At 40.0% G+C, this 19,818-nt stretch overlaps 1 protein-coding gene and 1 long non-coding RNA gene across 2 annotated transcripts in view; one reads left to right on the plus strand and one right to left on the minus strand.

Annotated features, from left to right (window-relative positions):
- Window positions 1–19,818, plus strand: part of LOC118105911 (limbic system associated membrane protein) — a 609,939-nt gene that overhangs the window by 21,099 nt on the left and 569,022 nt on the right. The gene's annotated exons all lie outside the window — the stretch shown is intronic.
- Window positions 18,701–19,805, minus strand: LOC124851627. Its single transcript, XR_007032610.1, has 3 exons — window positions 19,003–19,805; window positions 18,785–18,912; window positions 18,701–18,733 (listed from the first exon to the last, which is right to left on the minus strand). It is a non-coding gene; the product is annotated as an uncharacterized LOC124851627 (long non-coding RNA).

Raw genomic sequence — 19,818 nt, forward strand, 5'->3', positions numbered from 1 at the left:
ACATTAATGCTTTAAAACACGGTGTAAGTGACCTTGTTTCGAGTCGAATATGAATGCTGGGACTTGTGGACACTTGGATGACACCACAGGAGCAGTATGGAGGCATGTTGTTTTGTTCTGTTGGTTTTACGTCTGAAGATAAGTCCCTAATATCTTCAGTTGTATTGGATTCGGCTGCTGCCTGGCTGCTACAGTTTTTACCCCTGAAACGCCAGCAGTGTTTTGTGGACTCAAACACTTCACCCACCCCTATATCAAATTTTCATTTTTCGGTAAACTGTCCCTTTTAAGTTAAATGTATGAACCTGTAAATGGCCAAAATGTGACACTTTAACAAGACAACCTGACACAGTGGATGTGACTCAGTCCCAGAAGAGAGAGACTGGTGAGACAGGGGAAAGAGAGGGAGTGGGTCACATGTTTTATTCAGCACCGTGGTGACCTTACAGATAACTCAGTTGTGTGTTGAATATTTCGACATTCCATGTAGGAAATATATTTTAAATTGAAAACCAGCCCTGAAGCTGACTTTGTCCTCAATGTATTCTAGAAAGCAAAGACACCTTTCGTCAGGTTTTCCTCCTCTGATTGATCCTAAATTCACTAAAGTCACTTTTGACTGACAGCAGACGTGTGAATATTTAACCAGGTGTAAACGTCAAAATAAAATCACTCAAATCATCTGCAGAGTTCTGCATCTTTCTTCTGTCCGTATGCGAGACATGGACAGAGAGACAGATCCATCTCTACAGAGCTACGTTTCTCTGAATCCTGACACCATCCAGTGTTTTTTGATGTAAACAAGTGTAATCCTCTCCGTCACTTCCATCATTCTCTCTTTGAGCCTTTCAGGAGGAAACACTGACAAACGGACTTATTCACTGACTCCAGCTCTAATAATGACACAAGCTCGTGCTGCGTTTCTTCTCACAGAACAATGACCGTGTTTGGTATATAACAGAAGATGATGTTTGTGATGTGTCACAGTCTAATCTTCAGTGCAGCTCTCTTCACTGAAAGTGAATCTATGTGCTGGTTCAGAGAAGCTGCACTGCTCAATTTCCACTGGTAGACAAATAGAAGAAAACAATGAACTGATAGAAGAAAGAAAAGGAAAATAAAAACAGTTAGTTTTAGTCCAGTTGGCTCCGTCAAAGAAGACAGATCTCACAGTAACTGCACGTCCACAGCAGTGCAGTGCAATCCGTACAGTAACAGTGTGAGACAGGGAGAACAAGCCCAGACTTGGCAGTTATCATGATCAGGTCAATACAAAAGAACCGAACACTTGAACCCTGTTAACTTCGCCTTCTCTAGGAAGCTGCTGGAATCATAACTTCAGGAGCCAGAAGTGTTGGAGCTTTAGTTCCCTGTGAAGACCCATATGCTCTTACTGCATGTCAGTTATGAGAGATTTTCTTCACATTATACGTGAACATTGAAATAAGTTTGACTCATGACTTGTTATATCCATAAGTCAGGACTGAACACATTTATTATTTTTTTTTAACCCATTAAAAATGGATTTTTAAATGCAAACTGCAGGGGTTTTCTGAACAGAACAAAACGACATGGACAGTAATCTGCCTCCTCTCTTTTATTAGATGATATCAGACTGACAGAAAGGAGAGTGAACGCTCCATCATATGCTCTAACTTTTGGACTTTATTATAATAGTGTGAACATTGGTTCCCTTCTGGCTACTGTTCTGCATCCATGCGCTCACACTGACTTATTTCAGGGAACTGCAGAAAAAGGTTGAATTTGAACAGTTTGCTCACTAACCGGGATGATGGATGTGATGTGATGGAACAAGCACTGTTTCTTTCTCCCTGCTCTAGAAAGAATAAGACAAGAGGTGGTGGTGGTGGAGCAGAACCATGAATGGCCTCCAGCAGTACAGAGGAAGTCAAAGAAAAGCTAACTAGTGGCTAAAGCCATATAAAACACCGTAGCATCCCTGTGTCCTGCAGCTGACGTGATGAGGCCTGATACTTAGCTTCAGGTGCAGTCCCTTCCCCTTCCAGTCGTGCCTAAGCTGAACACTGCCGTCATGTTGCTTTGTGCTTCATCATGATGCTCACTGTCTCCTTCATTTCCAGCAAACAGCACTGTGTAAGCAGGAGCAGCAGGAGCTGAACTCCACAGGCCTCCCTCACGACTCAGCAATGAATAGTTCAACAATGAAAAACAATTTTTTTAATGAAAAAATATCATTGTAGAAAAGAATGATGGTTGGTGCAGAATAGTTTTTTCCAGATTCACAAGTGGTGATTACGCATGTCCTGCAACTGAACAAGCATTGTCACTGTCATTTATCATTGTCGCTATTAAAGTCAAATCTGATTTGTAAATAGATTTTGCAGTTTGGTGTGTTGAAGCGGGCTTCATTGTGAAATCATTGGTTCCTTGCAGGAAAGGGGCATCTTCAATGTCACACCATTTCTCACATTAGAAACTGATCCTGTCTTCAGAGTCTAAACGAGCTGGATCTACTCCATCCTTCATCCACCTTAGCTGAAAATCAGAAGTCAGAGGGAAGAAAATAAAACAAAGAGCAAAACAAAAGACATCTCACAGCAGAATAAGTCTCCATAGGAACAGTGGTTTTCTTTAAAAGGTCTTTTTAAAATCTTGTTCAACGTAGGGGTGGGCGATATATCAAATATACTCGATAAATCCTAGCTTTTTTTTCATGGGAGATGTATTAAATGACTATATCGCGACTGTGATGGCCGCACCGGCAACCACACACACTGCAACTCGGTAACATGGTGGTAACCTTTAATTCCTAATTTGCTTAGTTTGTTTCTCTTTGCACACGCACCCACATCACAGAAAAATAACTGGACACAGATTTTGGTTTTATACAACATAATTCATTTATTAAATAACTGGACACAGATTTTGGTTTAATACAACATACTTCATTTATTAAATATCTGGACACAGATTTTGGTTTCATACAACATACTTCATTCATTTATTTATATCTTTCGTTTCTCTGATAATTAATCAAGTTTTCTTTGAGTTACCAGTTCCTGGGGGTGGCTGCTGGAGTCATCTGGCCATTCATCCAAAGGAGGCCCAGCTGCAGCAGACAACCTGAAATGGCTTTAAACATTAATTGGACTGCACCATGACACTTGTAATCATGGGGAGGATATTGTTTGCTTATTTAGATTTTTAGTTGTTAATCTTTGACTCCTTTTTGATATTTATGTTTAATTATTATTCCTAAGTATATTATACGGCCTTATACTGGGGTGTTATGTTGTGGCTGTAGTTTTATGTCTAATTCTACCCCCCCTTTTGTGTTTTGAGTGGCTTGTTCCGCCGCTATATATGTTCCCCTGTGTCAGTTGAGAGGGAGTTTTTGTGGTGATGTTAACTTGTCTTCACTGGGTACCGGAGGCTAGTTTAATTGGTTGCCCTTTTGCTGGCCCAGATTGGTGAAGTTTAACCTTTTGCATTTTTGTTAATGAAAACCAAATTAAAATACTATTTTTTTTCAAAGAAAACTATCTGTGGCTCTCTGGTCTTCCTGTTCGGTGAATGTTTTAAGCAGCATGAAATTCTCTTTGGAGTCTTGCTTCTCTCACTCTCTTTTAGTGCCCCTCTCACAGCAGACAGCTCACTCCCCCGCCGAGGGAAGCGAGCATGGAGAGAGCGAAAGAAAGTGAAGAGCAAGTTTACTCGTGTTCAGAGATGGTTATTGACAGTGTTGTTCATATTTTTTTTTTGTGAATGCTGAACAAATCAGTTTACAAATGATGAACATGAATGTGAGCGGCATTAACTCTCTCCACTCACATTTTTTTTTAATCATCGTATCAGGCCATCATGTGAAATACCAGGAGCAAGAGAAATGTGTGTGTGTCACTCACTCGCCGCCCTCACTCACAGCGTCACAGTGAGATCAGAGGAGCGTTAACGTGAAGCAGCCGGTAAGTGACTTTGTTGAAGAACAGTGGAAACAAACAGTGAAAATACAGAGTTACCTCTATGATCCACAGCTGCTCGATGATCAGAAGGTTGGTTTGGATCGTGCTGTAGTTTCCTGTTTCCTCCTCCACTCTGACCTGCTCTCACTTTAACTAATAAACACCCAGCTCTAGTTATCAGGGCCTGATCAGTACATGAAGTAACTCAGCGTCTGTTTGATTCGCTCCAGGGTTTATGAGGCTGCATTTAAACATCATGAAAAATGAGTCATCAATATTTTGTGCTCAGTACAACAACAAGAGACGTGACGTAAAGAGGACTCAGAGTTAAAGTGAGCGGAGCGACACAGATACGTGATCCGACACCATTGATTAATAACTAAATACATGATCATAGGTTTGTCATCTTATAACCATCCCTATAAAAAACTGAATTATAAAGGTGAACTAGTTCATTTTCATATGTGTTAACTTGATTATGATCTATTGTTCAGCGAGGTTTTCACAGTCTGGATTTCTACCTCTGTGGTTTGCACACAATGCTGTTTTTAATTTCAATTAACCATTTTTAAAATGATCTGTTGTTACAAACATGATCAAACAGAAAAAGTTCACTTTAATTTATATATTGTTTTGAAATATCTTTCTCAAGGATTCTTGTTGAATGCACTTTTTTGTTGCTTTGAGCTCTGTTTTTGTTAATGGTCTTTGAAAACTAGGCCACAGTAGGAACTCCTACCATGACCTTATTTATTTAAATTTGTTATAAGCTTACGAGTGCAGATGCCTGGTTCAAAATATAAAGTTTGCTAAATGTAACTTGATTTAGATTTTCCCCTTTTTGCATTCAAATATAATCAAAGGGTTGAATTTAACATTTGTACAGTGATTTAGAGGGGATGTCAAAATATCGCGATATAGCCTAAGAACATCGCGATATACCTTTTAGGCCATATCGCCCAGCCCTATATTTCAACGTTTGTTTTCCAAACTGTCTTCACTGCTTGTTATTAAAAGTGTGAAAAAGCTGAGCTGAGAATGAAAAGACATAAGTTTCACATCCATTAACAAACGTCTGAACTTTGAGGACTTAAAAAAGCAAATCCTTTCAAAACGAGGAAAAGAAAAATATACTAAAATATCTTCAATGACCAATATTTTTGGAGCAAAAGAAGTATGAGAAGCTTTTCAAAACATGAGACTCTGTGTACTCTGTGTGTCTGTATGACATGTGACCTTTAGTTAATTTCAAGTTAACACTAAACTGACTCACTTGCTCTTTTTGTTTTAAGCACAGTGTTATTTGTTTTACATTTTCGCTCACACGTGTAGTTTTTATCTGAAGGATAAAATAGCATTTCACCACACAGAAAAATAAAACAATTTCCTTTTCACTGTTGTAGTGAATGGAATTTGTCTGTTGTGCTTTGTAAAGTTTTGTTAACATTGTTTGTGTCACAGTGACGCTACAATGGGCTGAAAAGAAAAGGGAGTGAAGAATGTGTTTGCTCAGGGTTTGGGTTTATTGGACTTTGTTCCTTCTTAGTTTGATGCCCGTGCAGATTCTATGAAGGTCTCCAGCTACCTCTGCTCTGCAAGCTTTGCCCTTTTTCTACACAATCACAGTTTGCATCATTTGTGTAGTAAAGCGAGCAGTTTGACAGAGAGTGTGTTATCATGGGAGAGAGGCTCAGATACTGAATCATTAAAATGAGTCATGTGACTAACACTCCACTCAGTGAAATTCCATCAGAGCCCATAACAGTGTCTCAATTCAGTCCTTCTTCTAAGTCTCCTTCAAATACAGCCGACAAATGAGTCCTGGCCCAACCTATCCCAGGATTCATCGTGTCTCTGTTTTTCAAAGTGTTAATGGTGCTGGCAAGCGAAGCGATGTCCAATGCTTAAGTATCATGCTTCAACTCTACCAAATAGCTGGTGTAACGGTACACATGTTAAAAAACATTCGAACTTTGTCTCTGTGTCCAACTGCAGCTCTGTTGCTAGGCAAACACAATACAGCTGGGATACAGCTTAAGTTTGGTTTACCATAGACAGAACGTCTGCTTGTTGGAGGGACGTGACCACAAAAACGACAAAATGTGTTGTTTTTTATTTGTCAAGCTGATGATCTCAGTAAACATGGAGGGAACATTTATATTTCATTATCAGACAGAGCCTCCTGCCACCAGGCCGCATTGCAACAGGCAATTGAATGGGACCCAGAGCTGAGAGGGGGACCTCCGAGAACGGCTGATCCACAGCAAGTTTGTGACAACCCTCTTAAATTCTATTATCAGCTACAGGAGCCTGCAACCCCAAGGTCAAACTAATGAGGCCCCATGCCTCTAACTTCCTACCAAAATATTTGTACTGTTAAAGGTTTGCTTGAAGACTAGAATATCTATCATGTCTCTTTGGGTATCTTGGGGGGGGGGGGAGTTGGTTTGTTTTGATGCAGGACCCCCCAGGTCCCTTTTTGGTTGAGGCCCCTGAAGTCCCTCTTCTGCCTGCCCCACCTGCTTACATATACAGTGACTGTTGTCTGTCCCCAGGGGAAGCAGAAGCAAACAGAGAGATGAGTCCGCCGGCCTCTTGTGTGTCCACTGCAGGCGGAGTCTCCTCACATATGAGCTGGGCTCTGAGCCACACGATGATGAGCAGCGAAGGAGAAGCAGCTGTGAGAGTAAAGGAAGACCGAAAGGAGCGTGATGATTATGTGTGTTTCATATACCGTCTATAATCAACAGAGACACATCTGCTTCAGTATTTAACTCTTGTGAATTTTGTTCATGAGGCCTGTTGGGTCCAAGGGACAGGATCTGAGACTTGTTTCCGTAGCAGGATTGAATTAGGAGACAACTGCATGTGTTGATTGTTCAGAGCCACAGACAGTATCACATGAAGGAATCCAGCCAATGAAAGAAGCCTCTCCGCTCTGTCTTCCTGTCTGTGTGTGTGTCGGTATCACGACGTTCAGCAGCTCTGTTTATCCTGCAGGATGTTTGAATGTGTCCGTGCACAGAAGTGACATCTTCCCTAATCTGTTTTCTACTGTAAATGGTAAACATGTGCAGCTTCTAGCTCTGGCTGCTGTCAGTGCACGGGACAGATCTGCTGCTGTGACTGTGATCAGGGCCCAGTAGGTCACAAGGCCGACACAAAGTGCTGCATCAGTCAGGATCCATGATAAAAGTGCATTTTAAAAGAGACAAACCCACAGAGAGAATCTGAGAAAAAGAAAGATACGGAGTCGTTCCCCTTTTAATGAACGGAGTCATTTGTTTCCACCGGAGATGAGTCTCAGTGAAATCTCTGCTTCTCTCCTCCGTTGTATCACGATGGCTCACAGATGATCACGTCACGCTGTGTGTTCACCACCGGGCGAGAGGCTGAAAGTGACGAGTCTTCACTGTGTTGATATTGTTCTGCATTAGTGATACATTGACGTTCAGTGAGCCTGGATCTTTACACACACAGACTGTTGTCAACACATCCTCATGTTGATTACAAAATGACGTCCTGTTCAGGTTTATGTTTCTTCTACTTTTTGTGTGAAAATCTGACGACATGACAGAGTCTCTGGTTCTTAAAATATAACCAAGAAAGAAGATATGAATTCAGGGAGCAGCAGGGATTCCACCAAGACAACATTGTTACAGAATGAGTTAGAGGCCACAGCCTGTTGATGTTCTTTTGGATTCTTTAACAGAAATATATTTATCACTTTTATTATTTGTCCACGTGTATGTGTGCATATGTGTGTGTGTGTGTGTGTGTGTGTGTGTGTGTCATGATTCTATCATATGTTGATCTTATAAAGGACCTGAATTATCGGTTTGGATCTTTTGTTGGACTCTTTGTGTTCAAGGACTTTTTCTGTACCTTACATTTGTACCTTTTTTGCCAAGGAGGTGTGTTCGTTTATTCGTCTGTTAGTAGGACTACACAAAGACTGCAGAACAGATGAACCTAAAACCTGGTGGAGGATGTGGTATGGGTCAGGAAAGAACCCATTACATTTTCAGATCAGAATCAATGGGCGGATCCAGGAAAGCAGTGCTTCCCACAGAATTGATTCAATCTGTGGGGGTTGTGTCGGCGCATGTGCACAAAGATCCGGAGTGACGGGCGCATAGAGTGCTTTTACACAGCGAGGAAGTCATTAGTCCTGGCGTAGGTTTGCACACTCTGAGCGCCCCTTCTTATTTTCCTTTGGCTTTTGGATTTGTGTCTCTGTTCTTTGCTCCGTTAGTTTAGTTATTTGTTTCTTCTGTTCCTGCAAATTCAGTTATTTTCCTATTTTATTTTGTTACTTATCCTTGTGTTTCATTTCAGTCTTTGTGTGCTGTCCCTTCTTCACTGATCACATGCCCCACCTTGATTCGTTCCTCCTGTGTCTCATTAACTCATATTTAAACCCTTGTCACCACTTCATCTTGTCAGTTTCATGTTTTGTTTTTTGACCTCGCCTGTTTGCTTCAGTGTTTTTGGACACCTTTGCCTTTCGGTGTACTGAACCATTTAAGTCTTATTTAAGAGTGTGTTTTGAATCTGTCCTCAAGTGTCCTCATCTGCATTGGGGTCCTCACCTTGCTCTTGTCATAACTAGGTGTGTGTGTTTGTGTGTGCCCCCTGCATACATAATTTTCTCTGAGTTTTATATCCAAATTTGAGCTTGTGATTTTTCTTCCTACAAAACACATTTGCTATTTCAGTTTAGTTTGATAGAAACATCATCTCTATAGGAGACAGATGTGACTGTTGATTTCTTTAGTTGTTGGACTCAGGAGCCTTGATTCTCTGTTCCAACACTGAACATCTGAAGTTTGAAATCACATTAACGTCCTTTAACAAAGCAGTTTTATGTAAATGCAATGTATGTAGGCCAGAGCCCTGCAGTGCTCAGTTGAAATGGTGTCCTTCATCCTCACATGATGTGAAGTGTTTGTTCTCTCTGTGAGGCAGAGGGATGCTGTGTGTCCCCTCAGTGTCCAGTCCTTGGTCCTGTCCTCTCATATGTCTCCATGTTGTCCTTAAGCTGATCTAAAGCTGGACAGCTGTCCTCCCTCCCAGTCTGTCCTCTGTCACAGCCAGAGGGCTGGAGCTGCTCTCTCGTATCCTGTCGGTGTTTGGACCTCACTTGTCTTCTCGGTCTCTTCTCCATCAGACTCCCCAGACAGAGCAACCCCACACAAACTGACCTCCATCTTGTGTCCTTCAAACCACCATGAAACTTCACGTCTCTTTCACTCATGTCATTGTATCCGTCCTGATGTCTGCGTCTGCAGATTAACAGAGTTTTAAATCAGACCAGTCTCCCTTTGTTGGTGAAATTTACTGAGGATGTTCAGAGCTGTCATAGATTTTATATAATAATTTATCCATAGCCTCCGGATGGAACATTTCAATGAAAACATACTTTTTTCTTTACTGAAATATTACATAATTGTTATTGTTGTATTTTCACTGTTTATCAATAATCTGTTGAGTTTATATGGAATCAGGTTTCTGCCCTTTAAGATTCCAGTCAATCAGCAAGAAAACAAAGTCGGGGTTAATGATAAAGTCACCACCAGTGTCTTGTTACCATGGTGATGATGACAGTTGTAATCAGACGCCTCCGGAAGCTAAACGAAACCGTCTGGTCAACAGAGCCTTTCTGCGACAGGCTCCACTAGTTTGTCCCACCCTACTGCTGTCGCCAATCAACAGAGCTGCACATCGACATGAGGAAGTTTTACTGCCCCTTGGCTTATTTTAACATCGTTAGCATGTCTGTTCGCTCTTTAGTTGAGTTGAGCGCGATACTCTCGTGACTCGCATTACCTCTTCCGTTCATCACTGAAGCACAATCAATCCTAGGATAGGCTGGGCCGGGAGGGATCCACCCTTTGGAGCCTTCATTTCACGATATGAAGGACTTATTTGTCGGCCGCAATTGTCGGAGCCTTCGAAATGGGACAGTCGTGTCGCGCCGCTGATGGACTTGGAATGTATCCTCTGAAAGACACAGCGCCTGAATTGAGACAGCTTGTGACTGTGCTGATGGACTATTTGCACTTTGATAGAGTTTATACTTCACGTTTCACTTTCTGGAGGAAAACTCTGATTTTTTTACAATAGAATGGTGATTTTTTTTTTCTGCCTGAGACAAGATAGGCGGCTTAAATGACACATGCACCCTCTATCCACCACATTAATAACAGCACATGCTCTCTATGAAACACTGTGAACAGAGGATACTGCATCAATGTGTCTCACCCAGCTGGACAGTGGTGGGCGTGGTTGCTCCAGTTATTTGTCTCAGTGCCGCCATCTCTCTTTAACACCACTTTTGCAGTCGCTGCCTAGATGGAGGCTCAGGTTTACAGAGTTTGACAGAGACAAACAGGGTGTATGTTTGTATTAGAAATGTGGCCAACACAATGAGTAGACAGGCAATAAACAAGCTGAAAAGTCTACAGAGACTCCAAAGGAGAATCCTCTGGAGAACAGCTTAGCTCTCTGCTTTTTCTGCCTGCTGATGCTGCTGCAGAGACAGAGAGAGAGACGTCTGTGAGATTCTGTCTGTGAAGATGTTCATCAAACGACACAAGAACAAAAGAGAGAAGGTCAAAGGTCAGAGTTTCCCCTCTGTCCATTTTGTTGAGGCCTCAGTGACTCTATCCTGACAGATCCACACTCACATCATACAGGATGCGCGTCAGTGATTCTGTAGAGATCATGGACAGAAGCATTTAATAACTGAGAAAAAGTTCAGTGGCAAATGTCAGATCTTCTCTGGACTAGTTGTCTGTTTGAATAGAAGCTAGTGTCAGGGGTTATTTTCAGACTCTTTGTACGTGTGTGTTTTGGTTTTCAGCCCCAGAGAACCAGGAGCTTTTTAATCTTGCTTAGCTCAGAGATGTTCTCCTCTCTGGCATGGAGAAAGACTCATCAAAAGATTGCCTTGATGTCCGACTCTCTCTCACTCTCTCTCTCTCACACTCTCTCACACACACATAAAATAAATATATAGTGGAATAATGATAAGAGAATGGCTGGATGCTGAACAGTGAGACAGTTCACTGCTAAATGTACTAAAAACATTTTTTTATCCTGGCTTCATCTCTTGACTTGAACCTTTAATGATCATCCAGGGGAGAGTAAATGAAAAGGTCATGTGTCGTCAGTGTTGTCTGTAGAGCAGCACCTGAGCTGTAGGACTGACTCCTCTGTGTGTCTCTCACTGCTCTTCTCTATTTCTCTATTTTTATTCAGAACAAACATGAGCAGCTGAATGTCACCATTCTCTGTCTGGAGGCCGTGTTTTGTTGTGGGCTTTGGAATATTTCTTTTTGGATGGTTTTTTTGGACTCATTGTGTGTCTGGACTTTGACCTTGTTGTTTTCCTTGTGTTGGGTTTTTGGGTTTCTATCTTTGCACTTTGAGTTATTCATTTTTTTTGGGACACTTTTTTGCTTGTGTGTCTGTCTCCCTCTTTTTTGAATTACCTAATGCAAAATATGCATCTATTAGACTTTGTATGTAATCTCATTGCCCAAAGAATGTGCCTCACAAGTGAAAAACTCTTCAGTATACAGCGGAGTTTAATTCAACCAAATTCGTATTACCTTCCCCGACATTTACTATATTTCTAATTACTGGACCATGAGAAAAGTTGTTGTATTTGACACTTTTATCCATGCGTGCAGTCTACACATCTTAAATAATGCAGTTTCAGGCAGGTAGTTCATTACATAGTAACACACAGCTCAACCAATGATTACACAAACGTCTCTATGTCCGTCGCAAAACGTACATCTTGTTGGCTTCACACTTTGCATGTCTATTTTAAATTGCCTGATGTAGTACATTGTCGAGTTTTGTACATTTTGACACACAATGTGTTGACCAGCGCTCCCTAGTAGTCAGTGGGGGCGGGGCCACTTCACTCTACAAACTGAGTTGAATGTCTTCTTTGACATCCTAGGATAAGTTACAACAGCAGCCAGCAACTGGGTCAAAATCACCACCAGATCATTATGATAAATTAATTATTTTTTTATTTCAACATATTGGACTGACACAGACATTCAGGGGTGTATCATTTTGTAGTTGTAATGCTTTATATCGAGCTAAATTACAGAGCTTTTAATTTGAAAAGTTGTGAACTTGAGTCTGAAGATTGTGTCGGTTGTTGAACAGACATCTGAAACTGCTGACATGCAGTTAAGTAAATCAGTCAAAGTTATATATAATCCACACATGTGAACCAGAACAAAGCAAAATAAGTTTCACTTATATTGTTTGAGGAGGACTCACCAATGACAAGGAATAATTCTGAAGTAGCTCCGGAGCTTTAACACAGGACAAGAGAACAGACCATTACAAACAGGCAGGTTTAGAACAGGCATTTGCACTAGTTACTTTAAATAGCTGAACCTGCTGCTTTTCTTCTTGTGTTCTTCCAGGCGACTGAGTCCTTATAAATCAGCTTTTTTTAAATGTCTTGATCATCATTTTTGCTCCCTCCCTCCCTCCCTCGTTTATGAATAGACACTGCTGATGCCTCTCCGGTGATGGCAGCAGTGTAATGGGAAAGCAGTGAGATGAAGCAAATGGTCTCACGCCTGTTAAGTAGTGACTCCCATGTTTTCTATGGATAAAGACTTCATTTCGTAAAGACAGTTGCTTACAGTTAGTAATCAAAGGCGCATTCTCCTTGTGGACTGAGACCAATGGTAATAACACATGTAATAATTTAAACTGGGTCTGAACAAGACGGACTGAAACAGACCAACATCTCTGGGAATATTTTGACAGTTTATGTCTTTTAGCTGCAGTTTGGTGGAGCATGGTGCATACAAGGTGCAAAACAGTCATCAATCATAAACTCTGCAGAGACACATAGAATCAGTTGGGATGTGGTGGGATGGCAACCACTGGGATAGATTTTCTAAAAATAGACAAGGAAGCTCCAAGAGTCATTAGCTTCAGAGAACAATTGTCTTACTTTACTGTAAATGATCCATATGCTTTAGATCCCCTCCCTAAAGTGTTATATTGGGAAAGTCGAGGAGCTAAAATGTCAGTGAGCAGCATACAGGCTCTTGTACTTTGCAACATGTGTATGATAACCTCCAGATGGGCCTTTGTGTCACCGTGTGAAGACGAGGTTGTAAGGGTGTTAACTTATCTGTAGCTGGGACAGTAGCTGTCACAGCATAAGTCAGAGTGAGCAGTGGAAAACGGTATGATACATATTTTACCACATTCAGTCCCCTTCATGAAAACATCAGTCTATGCCTGTGTTTAAGGCAGGGAAGGAGTGAGAGGCTGTTTTCCAATAAGACAAAGTAAACAGAGCTCACTGTCCGCAATGTCTCTTCTTCCAAAAAACCTGCATAGAAACCATCTCTAATGTTAAATTCCCTTTTTCCTCAGCATCAATAGGAAAGCTCTAAAAATGAATTGGTGCTTACTTTTACTTGTGTGTGTTTGTGTGTCCCACAAACTGGTTTTATATTTATTAATATATCTATTTATTCATTAGATCTCATACAGAAAAGTAAAAAGTCACCATAACTACTCATGCTCACTGATGATGATGAGACGGTGAGATGTGAAGGTGGAGCTCATCCTTCCTTCTGTCCCAGTAATGATCACAGATGTCTTCACATGAGAGACAAAAGGAGGAAAAAGTACATTTTGACGTTCACTGGAGCAAAGAACAGTAGGAATGTTTCTTCCACTAACTCTGGCTTTCCTACATTTCTGGAGGGTTTAAATCACTATAATGATGCAATTATTCATAACAATATTCCTCTCTCTCTCTCTCTCTCTCTCTCTCTCTCTCTCTCTCTCTCTCATTCCTGTTTGAATCATTCTTTCTATGACAGTTAACATTTCTCAGACTTTCTTTTTGAGCTTATCAGCCGTCACAGCTTGTAATTCTGGGTTGTTCGAAAGAGTGGCCATTGGGCTAAGCATCTGTGGACTGACACTGCCAGTCTTTTCAGTGGCTCTCTCTGTGCCTGTCATTCAGTGAGTGCATGAGAGGGTGCTGTTTTCGATACGCAAATAAGTTATAAGACTGCTCTTTCGTAAATATTGGCAGTTACTGCTGTAGAAGTAAAAAACATTGCTAGAAACATTTGCTTTTTCAGCTGTGCAATGGTACTTTTGCTTATGTTTAACACTACTCTCAATTCTGTAGTCGGGCAGTTAGATAATGGAGTAGTCCAGTGTGGTGGGTTATGAGTTTAAGAGGCATTTTATGGGACCCTTGGTAGCTTTGCACTAGAGCAATTTCAGGCCTTTTCCACGAACTAATGGTCTGAAACCAAGATGGTGAGATCAGGTCTGGGATTGTTTTATTGTTTGCCACACTGCCAGAGATAAACACAGTTTTCATACTCACTCAAACAAATATGTGGTACAGTCATGAATAATGCATGAAAACATGCAGTGTCAAAGCAGAAATGATTTACATTTCATCCGCCTGACTGATGAACTCTGCAGCTTTGACTCCAACATGAAACAAGACTTGACTTTCTTGTCTCTGAGAAGCAGAGTCTCTCATCTTCTCTGACTTTGACACAAAACTGTTTGTTTTTTTATTGTAATGTAACTTTATATGCTTGCATCTAATGTTTGCTCAGTTTCTGTCTTTGTGATGCTGCTTTAACAACCTACAAGTGCCCTATTTACATTTTCTAGAGACAAGGTACCATGTAAATACGTCTATAATAATAACGACATAAAAAAGAGATCAAATAGAATAAATATGAAATGTAAGAATATCATTAGTACTGAACATAATTTAAGTGATACAATGAAACAAGAGGTGCACTTTTTTCTGTCTTAAATCATTTGTTTATTATATTAAAAAGTCGAGTCAATTTAATTTATAAAGCACATATTTGTCGAGCAAAATAAAAGAGATTAACATGGAATAAAAGAGTTGAAGGGATTAAAAAAGGTATATAAAAAGGATAAATCTGTATAAACATTAAAAATTAGGGGAGAACTTTACGAAATATAAAATACAATGATGTAATGACCATGTAAAATTGTTAAAGATACTGACAAAGTTTTCAACCTGGTTTAAAGAAAAATTATGTCACAACAAGTCATTTGTGAGATTTCTGCTGTGAATCAGTGATAACCACCCTGCTTCAGTATCACTGTCACCATGGTAACACACGCAGTTGTTTGCTGTTTAGTCACGTCTGTTGTTTGTCAGAGAAGCTTTAATGAGAGCCGAGGGGAAGAATCAATGAGAAAACAAATTTTCCAATCAGTTCCCTTTAACACACAGCGGCTTCAGATTCTGTTGTCTTTATGTAAATGTACAGATAGATAATGTTGTTTTATTGCAGGCGCTTTAATGATGTTTCTTAAAGTGACACTTTGATCATGAACAATAAAACATAAACTTGCACATTGTCATCCCTTCCTTATATTTGCAGGGTAAATATGAGACCCAGAAGCCACATTGCTGAGGATTGTGTCCGTGCACAGTCATTATTACAGTTTGAATAATGTCTTTTAAATGGTTTCAGTTACAGAACTTGTAATACGACAGTGAGGTGATCCACTTCTCTCACATGACAAATCATCAGTTTTAAATCATTTGGATAAGATGCGTAGGGAGAAAGTGAAATATGTCGCAGCGTTTTCCCGGTGAAGTGTTTTATTAATCAGCATGATGGAGGAGCATCATCGCTGCTGGATGTCAGGTGTGTGTTTGTGTCTAACAGCAATTAATCACTTTCAGTAGATCTCAACATGAACCAATGAAAAGTGTACAACGCAGCTGGAAGCTAAATGAGCATGGGGTCTAAATATCAGGCAGCTCTGATAAACCTCTGGATGTTTTTCCTCTGCTCAGTTAAAGGCAGTCAAAGTACATGAGAGAGCTTGTAGCCCTCAGCCCTCTCTCTTTTCTCTGTGTCTTTCTCATTCCACCTCTCACCTGCTGTGTTCACATTGTACCTGCTGCACTTTGAAATTGTTTTATATCAGTCTGGTCTTTGTGTTATGATCCTGGGGCAGACATATAAGCAGTGTCTGATCCAAAGAGAAGAAAAAAAGGTTTACTCAGGCTTTTAATCACATAGTGTATAGTTGCCTGTGAAAAAGCCTCCACGCCGGCGATAGCCAGTGGCCGGAGGCTTTATGTTTTTCGGGTTGTCCATCTGTCCGTCCCATTCTCTTGAACGCGATATCTCAAGAATACCCTGAGGGAATATCGGCAAATTTGGCAAAAACATTAATTTGGACTCAAGGGTAAACTCACTTAATTTTGGTAGTCGAAGGTCAAGGTCATGGTGGCCTCACAAAGTACATTTAGTTTTTTTCTTGAATGTGATATCTTAAGATCAGTTTGAAGGAATGTCTTTAAATTTGGTACAAACATTTACTTATGCTCAAATATTGAGGGGTAGGGCTAAGGGATAGGGCTCTATACCCCTCCAAAGGGAGATTTTTCAGACTCTCACTTGAAACGGAGGGGTACCCAGAATGCCTTGCGAATCACCGGCAAGCTGGGAGAGAGACCCACAAATGTAGTATTTTCTCCATTAATAAGGATTAAAAATTTACGATAATGAATGTAATATTTTAGCTTAATATAATTTAATGTATTATGGTCACTTTTATCGCAACAACCTTAAAAAAAAAGATGGCGCACGCACTAGCGTTAGCATGCTAGCGAGCCTTTTTTGCATGATAATCCCGTATTTTCTCATCGACTACTGATGACGTGTCGGTTTTTGCGACGACTACTGATGAGGTAACGTCTTCTTGAAGGGCTGTCCCAATTCTTGGGGAGGATTTCAACCCCTACCCTTTGTGCCTCCATTTCAAGTGGTAAGATAGGGGTAGGGGTGAAATGGGATTGGGCCTAACTGATATATTTTGGTGTCTGGAGTTCAAAGGTCAAGGTCACAGTGACCTCATGTCCCTGTGATTGTTATATATTAGGACTGCTCATATAGGAAATCAAAAAACATGTTTTTGGCCTCTTGGATGTGATATCTCAAGACTGCTTGAAGTTGAAGAAATTCAACTTCAAGCCTTTTCACTAGGCGGAGGCATACAACTGCAGTGCGGTATCTCTACTTTTATTGATTTTTATAAAACCAGAAAAAGATATTGATCATAACAAAAGGAATCATTTTAAGGTTCTGTTGGTGATGATTTTGGTAAAAAGCCATTAATCCGAAAAACTAATTAAAGAAGCAAACATTGTATCATTTAGATTTGTTAAAATATCAATATGCCTAGTGACATATCAGTGCTTTAATTAGATTTGTCAGTGTTATAAATTTAATTTGTGTTTTTCAATACAGTCAGAATATAGAAGCAGCTTAACATCGCTCAGCCCTCCATGCAGGAAGCCTTGTGCCACACAAAGATCCACTGGAGGAAATGGCTACTTCCACACACAGCAGTGTGTTTATAATTGAGACAAAGCACTACATGCAGTGGAAAATAATTCATTCATTTAATTCTACAGTTTAAAGCAGCATATACACTCACTGAAAATTTGGAATGACATTTACTTAAAAATAGCTTGGTAACAATTTCCACGCAGAAATTCTTTGTAATTTGTACTTGGGAAATCCTCAAGTAAAGTTTACTTACTAGTAAGACTTGGTAGATAAAGAATACTTAAGTAGATTTTACTGGCAATTAGTCAATACGATTGTTTCAACATAAGACTTCTATAAAACATGAAATAGCAGATGTTTTTACAGAAACAGCACCTTTTATTCCCTCCAACACTGATGGAAGAGGTTGCTTTTTACACATACAATCTGGTGGGCATTAAAACGTATCTAAATCAGTGCTAGCAGCAGTACTGCAGACTTTCATTTGAAACACTTAAATAGGACATGTGACCTTTCTGATGCATTTGACCTCTTAAATAGTTTGATAGGATTATTACATGTGTGGCTGTATCAGGGACCGAACAGGAAGATCAGAGAGCCACAGATAGTTTCTTTGAAAAAAAAGGTATTTTAATTTAGTTTTCATTAACAAAAATGCTAAAAGATAAACTTCACAAATCTGGGCCAGTAAAAGGTCAACTAACCAAACTAGCCTCTGGTCACAAGTGAAGACCAGTTATCAGCACCACAAAAAACTCCCCCTCAACTTACACAGGGGAAAATGTATAGTGGCTGATCAAGCCACTCAAAACAAAAAAGGGGGATAGACTTAGACATACTAACATTGAAAACAAACTACAGCCACAACATAACACCCCAGTATAACGCTATATACTATTAACTAAGGGAAAATAATTAAAAATAAATATCAAACAGTAGTCAAAGATTAACAACTAAAAATCAAAATGAAGAAACAATGTCCCTCCCCATGATTACAAGAGACATGGTGCAGTCCAATTAGTCTTTAAAGCCATTTAAGGTTGTCTGCTGCAGCTGGGACTTCTTTTGATGAATGGCCAGATGACTCCAGCAGCCACCCCCAGGAACTGGTAACTCCAAGAAAACTTGATTAATTATCAGAGAAAAGATATAAATAAATGAATGAAGTATGTTGTATGAAACCAAAATCTGTGTCCAGTTATTTATCTGTGATGTGGGTGCGTGTGCAAAGAGACACAAACTAAGCAAATTAGGAATTAAGAAAGGTTATGATGGCGAAGCAACGTTGATCACCTTATTCTGTTCTCAATTCTCCAGTCTGCAAAATTGACCACAATTTTTCAGGACTTTAACCTCTTATTTTGGCAGGACTTTAACCTGTTTATCATTCACTCAGAGGACTTTAACCTCTTTATCATTCACTCAGAGGACTTTAACCTCTTTTGGCAGGACTTTAACCTGTTTATCATTCACTCAGAGGACTTTAACCTCTTTATCATTCACTCAGAGGACTTTAACCTCTTTTGGCAGGACTTTAACCTGTTTATCATTCACTCAGAGGACTTTAACCTCTTTAGGACTTTAACCTGTTTATCATTCACTCAGAGGACTTTAACTTCTTTATCGTTCACTCAGAGGACTTTAACCTCTTTATCATTCACTCAGAGGACTTTAACCTCTTTATCATTCACTCAGAGGACTTTAACCTCTTTATCATTCACTCAGAGGACTTTAACCTCTTTTGGCAGGACTTTAACCTGTTTATCATTCACTCAGAGGACTTTAACCTCTTTAGGACTTTAACCTCTTTGTCATTCACTCAGAGGACTTTAACCTCTTTAGGACTTTAACCTGTTTATCATTCACTCAGAGGACTTTAACCTCTTTAGGACTTTAACCTGTTTATCATTCACTCAGAGGACTTTAACCTCTTTTGGCAGGACTTTAACCTGTTTATCATTCACTCAGAGGACTTTAACCTCTTTTGGCAGGACTTTAACCTGTTTATCATTCACTCAGAGGACTTTAACCTCTTTATTTTATTTTATTTTTTCTCTTTTTTTTGTCTGATATTACACTTTTAGAATTAAATTTGTTTTATGAGATCAATGCCGGAGTCGGATCTTCAATTAATTGTTCTTATCCAATATGCAGTTGTTTTATTATAAAAGGTCGCTGCTTACCTTTTAGTTGACCGGTCTGCATTGGAGAAACCACTCCTTTGTCGATCTCTTTTTCCTTCCCCTCTCTCGGGTTTTATCAATTGACTTCCTCAAATCACGTCGGGGTCACCAAATTGTTGGCGGAGCAACGTTGATCACCTTATTCTGTTCTCAATTCTCCAGTCCGCCGTGTTCGTTTGATTAGAGGGAAGTCACACACATACAATGTAGTTATCAGACAAATGTTTTATTATAAATCATGATACTTACAGAGTCTCTGGGCTCAGTTCCTCTGTTCACCAAACCCCGAGGATGGATCATGAGGAAATC

The sequence above is a fragment of the Hippoglossus stenolepis genome, chromosome 4, assembly GCF_022539355.2.
Source record: "Hippoglossus stenolepis isolate QCI-W04-F060 chromosome 4, HSTE1.2, whole genome shotgun sequence".
Taxonomy (NCBI): Eukaryota; Metazoa; Chordata; class Actinopteri; order Pleuronectiformes; family Pleuronectidae; genus Hippoglossus; species Hippoglossus stenolepis.